The sequence below is a fragment of the Tenrec ecaudatus genome, chromosome 5, assembly GCF_050624435.1.
Source record: "Tenrec ecaudatus isolate mTenEca1 chromosome 5, mTenEca1.hap1, whole genome shotgun sequence".
Taxonomy (NCBI): Eukaryota; Metazoa; Chordata; class Mammalia; order Afrosoricida; family Tenrecidae; genus Tenrec; species Tenrec ecaudatus.
The window spans coordinates 179,684,165-179,689,912 of NC_134534.1; positions in this window are offsets into that span (position 1 = coordinate 179,684,165).

Sequence of the window (5,748 nt, forward strand, 5' to 3'; positions counted from 1 at the left end):
TCAGGAAATCCCACCCAGGAGAAGGCATTTGCCTTCCGGGCTCCCGGGTGTGTCAGCAGGGTGATGCACACAGCGAAGTTGCTCGGGGAGTACACCGGCCGGGACCCTCCATGCCACTTTCTGAGAGGACAGTGCTATTTGCTAATCTAAAGGCTGGAGGTTCGAGCCCACCCTGAGAGCCCCAAGAAGAAAAGTCTGGAAAGTTACTGCCGTGAAACCAGCCATGGGACACCCTAGGGAACCCAGGGGTACGCTAGCACACAGGGGATCCCCATGAGTCACAGATGGCTTCCTGGCCACTGATTAGGCAGGGGCAAGCCAAAGGCCTGGGCTCGATTTCTTCTAAGATTCCTTTCCTTGTAAGCCTCATTGTTTGCTAGGAACAAGTTCTTTCTAGGCTGATGGGACTCTGCTGCCTTTGGAAAATACTGCCTTCAGGAGCATCTCTGTGGACCTTGGAGGAGTCATCCCCTTTCAGCCCCACGACCCTCTGGGCGCTCTTTGCTGCCCCATCCCCAGCCTGGGGAGCTTTGTACTCAAGCTTAAGACTCTTAAGGCATCACAAGATGCCTCCTGAGACCAGGGATCAGTATTTGGCTACCCAGGCAGAATGGAGTTCTTGGACTGGCTAAGGGAAGCCGGGGTTTTATTGGTGAGAACATTCACCCCACTGTTCTCTCAGAAAATGTCATGAAGTGTCCTGGTTGCTTTATTTACTCCCTGCCCCCGGCCGAGAGCTAATCTTCTAAGACTGTATGTGACCGGATGCCGAGCATGTGAACTATTCATATGGTTTGTACATCATCGGGTCTTGGTGGTTTTAAACTTTCTGGGCACTTTTGTCCAAAGCAGGGGCTTCCCTGAGTGGGACTGGTTGCTAAGCAACAGAGACAATAGGATTCCTCACAGAGCGGTAGCATGGGGTTTAGCATTTATTTTTCCCAGCTCAACACTTGATGTTGGGCCCTGGGATCTAATGAAAATTGAAGTGGAGCCACAGCTTGGCACAATAGGGGTGTGGTTTGATTTTCACAGAGCCATACTCCCAGCACGATGTGCTGTTTTTCATTTCTCATTCATGAGCACTTGTGTGTGTGTGTGTTTTTAAAACCGGACAGAATAAAGTTTATTCACCGGTCTTGCAAGCCAGTGTCCGTCAACAATTATTCGTACTCTGGGCTTGCTGGGGATCTCTGTCTCATTATCGAATTAAATGTGCATGAATGTGAATCTTGAGGCCGGATCACGAGTAGTACCTACAACGTGAGGTCGACGTTTCTGGAACTGGAAAGTCTCTCTCTGCTTGATTCTTGTTCACCAAAGAAGCAACCCATTGCTGTGTGAGGGCAGGCTTGGGGAGCCTGGGCTTAGTGGGGCAGCAGCCTCCTCACTACTGTTCAGCTTCTCACATTGCGTAGGAAGGAGTGCATTTCTGATTCCGTTTGGCTTTTGATGAGAGGCTCGAACCTTTCACGAAACGTGGAGATGACACACACCTCTGGAAATGAACAGTCTCTTGGCAGGCTGAGAGAACGTTCTTGTGGCAGCACGGACTCCAGGGGCCCGTATAATCCTTCTCGTGCCCATGGGGTTCCTTCGTCTTTGATTAGGAAACCCAGAGCCTGTGCCTATGAGTTTCACTAACTTTGAGCTGGTCACCAATCTGATGCGAATGGTTAACACAATCAGCCGCTGACTGAAAGTTTGGCTGTTTAAGTCACAGAGAGGGGCTCCTGAGAAAAAGACTGGACAATCTATTTCCAAAAAATTAGTCGCCGAAAAGCGTGTTATGCACATTTCCACCCTAGCGCCCCGGAGTGGCCACGATCCAGAATCTGCTGAAAGGTAACCACTTTATTGCTGGACACCAGGGCTTCCCAAGGGAGTCCACGCCCCTCTTGGCCTGAAGGATCCTGCGCTCTCCGTTCTGAGGAACTTGAACCCAAATAATGCTTCTTCCGGTGGCTCAAGTCTTCCTTTCTCTGAAAGCCCCCAGTCCCCGGAACCGTGTGGGTGGCGTTGTTGGTGGGATCAGCAAGATACACATGCAAATGATTCATGTCCGAGGGTGGGCGGCCCCTGAAGGCCTGCACTGAGAGCTGCCATTGTTTCAGAGCTTCCTCACGAGCCGGATCGGGGCTCTCTGGAGGCTGATCAAGAGTTTCCTCTTTGAAGCCGCTGGCAACCGCGTCCACAGGACCTAAGGTGAAGCCGAGGTTAGGTGGCTCGGACTTCTTTGGTAGCGTGGAGGGGAAGTGATTGGTTTTTCCAATGGAGACCTCCCCGTGGCCTTTTGGGAAGCGCTTTGTAGCAATTGGAGGCAGAGCAACAAAGGGAAGCATTAGCCCCGTCCAGCAAGCGGGTGAGTCACTGACCATGGAGGGGAAGGGACAGGACAAGTGGCATTCTCTCGTTCTTCTCTGTCATCAGAGTGCAGACATCTGGAGCCCCTGGGAAAGCTCCCTTCTTCCTTTGGACGTGCTCCTAAAGGACCCCGAGTTTCCCTGTGGTCAGGCCCACCTACGTGGGCCCGGAGGCAAAGGGCCTGCAGAGGCGGGCTGGAAGGGCGGATGAGAGGGGAGTATGTTTGGAGACCTTCGAGCTGGCTATGTCAGGCCTCAGAGCACAGGAAGAAGCGAGCACGTCGTCTGGATGTAGAACCTGTGTCAGATGTGGGGGCCTGGTTCTTCTCAGGGGAAATCCATTCGGGCCTGGCCGTCCGGGGCCTGGGGGTGTGGTTGCACAAACTGGACAAAGACGCCAAGGTGGGATGGTGAGTAGCCCTTGGTGGGACTCTGCCTTCCCGGTCCAGCCTGGAACCTCCCTATCCCCACTTCCCCTCTGCGGGGGTTAGAGGCCAGCTGGTGTTGGCCCACTTCATTATGTAAAACCAGCCATTCCAAATCCCAGCAACCTAACCAACATTTCCTGCTTTGCAGTGGCGGTTTGTTTGCCTAAGGAATAAAACTCCATTTTGTGGCTCCCCACGCGGAGGGGTGGAGGATGGTCAGGTTATCTCCTCACCAGGCCCCTCCCGCCCAACCTGGAACTGAGAGTGGGGCTGAAAACGTGAAGAAAGCACAGCCCCTCTCATGTAGCTGTGCTTCAGTGTAACTGTGAGGGCTTGATAGAAAGTCTGCAAGCAAGTTTAGCCCGGCGACGGCGACAGTAGGGAGGTGGGAGCAGAGGAAATGTGGCAACTTTGGTCTTCAAAACTAATTGCTTTGGGGCATCAACTTTTGCCAGGTGGGAAATGGAATATTTCAGGGATGGGATGGGGGGCTGTAAATTGGCCTTGGCATTACACCTTGATGATTTCTACTGAGATTGGTGCAAGAATCCCAGGGAATGGGCCAAAGATCACGGCGTGGCATGCAAAGGAGGGAATGGAAAACGTGGAATTGCAAAGACAGCAGCTGGACCCAAGACCACAGACAGCTGGGAAGACACAGCCCCTGTATTAATATAAGAACATGATGCTTCCTCTTACTCCAATTTGGGGTAAGAGTTGACTGGAAAGGAGGCACCAGAAAATGTCCAGAGACGTTTCGAAGTGTGCACTACCGTTGAGTTCATTGCTCACTGTCATCCCAAATAGGGTTCCTGAGACATCTATAATCCATCTGTAAAATCTATCTTTAAAAATCTCATAATCTTACGACAGGAGACAGCCTCATCTCTCTCACTCTGAGGGATTTGAACTGCTGACCTTGCAGTGAGCCCTCCAATGCAAGTTGAAATACTTTAAATAAGTGCCACGCAAGTCGACAGACAAAAGGGGGGATTAGACCACTGCCCTGAATCTTTATCAAACTAAAGTTCCTTGTGAGCACTGAAAGATGAAGGATTCAGAGCAGGTATCATAAAAGATGCCAAGAATCGTCATGATCATGCTTCTCTGGGAATCGGGCTGAGCTGAATCATGAGTCCTAGCCGACAGGACCTGGGAGGACAGCAATTTCCGGTCCACCAACTACTGCTCTTCCCGGTGGGTCTGTGAGAAGATTTAGCGAGTGGTGCACATAAGGGGGTGAGAAAGTGGTGGCCAGAGAAAGTGATGCTTGCTGCAGCCTCATCGATGTGGAACCCTTACCGTCCCGTCCCCTGCTCTTGAGCTCTAGAGTTTGGTTGCCGAGCCTTAGAATAAGAAGCTACAGATAGCTCTTGTTTTTCCTATTTCCCCAGTTCCAATGAGAGTCATGGAGTTTCCCCTCAAAAGGACACTTTCCCCTTTGGAGATTTTTCCCTCTCTCCAGAGTGCCACCTCTGGTATCCAAGGGCAGTGGTTCACATCTGGAGGCGTCCTGAAGCCACGCGTGGCATAGGAACCTCTTGCTTTGTCCTTAGGTGGATGCATCAAGACTACTTGCTGCATCTTGCAACTTGTGCATCCTTTCATTTGCTGATTAGACTGTGGTAACCATTTGAAAGATATCAGGGTGCACCTTAGGCTCTGGGGAGTGAAACAAATTCAGCCCTACCTTTCAGGGGCTTACAGTCTAATGAGGTTGAAATGATGGCCCCTGGAGTCACCTTAAATGATCTCACAAATGAACATGCCATGACGCACTGTGGAAGTGTGTTGAAGTCAAGCGTAAGCGTGACTTGAGCATAAGGAGTAGGTGGTGGCATATGCCTGTAGACGGGGAATCAGGACACCATTTGGAGGAGAATATAGTAGGATGACCTGGGATGGAAAAGAATGAAGGCCACTTTCGGCCAGCTCACTTAAGTGACCTCTGAGGCTCTTGCCATCCACATTCTCAGGGAATCAAGTTTGACTTTACACCAGCAAGCAAGGCTTATCTTCATAGCGGTCCCATACAGGAGAACCTGGACCTCGACACGAAGCCGTTCTTCAAGGAGGGTTGAGGTGCAACACAGTTGGGTTCCCAATCAATTTTACCCATAAGAAATAACTGAAAACAGATTAAGCCATTCTCGGCCAAGTTTTCCCCCTAACCTTCCTTTCTTTTTTTTCTTCATTTTATTGGGGACTCATAGAGCTCTTATCACAATCCATCCATACATCCATTGTGTCAAGCACATTTGTACATTTGTTGCCATCATTCTCAAAATATTTTCTTTCCACTTAAGCCCTTGGTATCAGCTCCTTATTGCCACCCTTCCTGACGAACCCTTGACAATTTATAAATTGTTATTGTTTTTTCATGTCTTACACTGACCGATAGCACCCTTCACTGACATTTTTGTTGTCTGTCCCCCAGGGAAGGGGTTATATGTAGACAATTGTGATTGGGTCCCCCTTTCTCCTCCCACCTTCCCCTCATTGTTGATGCTGAGGGGTTTCTCTGTCCTGAATTCCCTGTGTTTCCAGCTCTTATCTGTACCAGTGTATATGCTCTGGGTTAGTAAGGTAGAATTGGGATCATGACAGTGTGTGGGTGAGGGCGGGAAGCATTAAAGAACTAGGGGAAAGTTGCATGTTGCATTGGTGCTATGCTGCACCCTGACTGGCTCCTCTCCTCCCGGAGCCCCTTCTGTAAGGGGGTGTCCAGTTGGCTACAGATGGGCTTTGGTTCTCCACTCTGCATTCTCCCTCATTCACAATAAGATTTTTTGTTCTGAGTCTTTGATGCCTGATACCTGATCCTATGGATACTTTGTGATCACACAGGTTGCTGTTCTTTCTCCATGTGGGCTTTGTTGTTTCTCAGTTAGATGACTGCTTATTTATCTTTGTCTTTTGATAGCCAGGCATCATCAGCTTTCTTCACCACGCTTGCT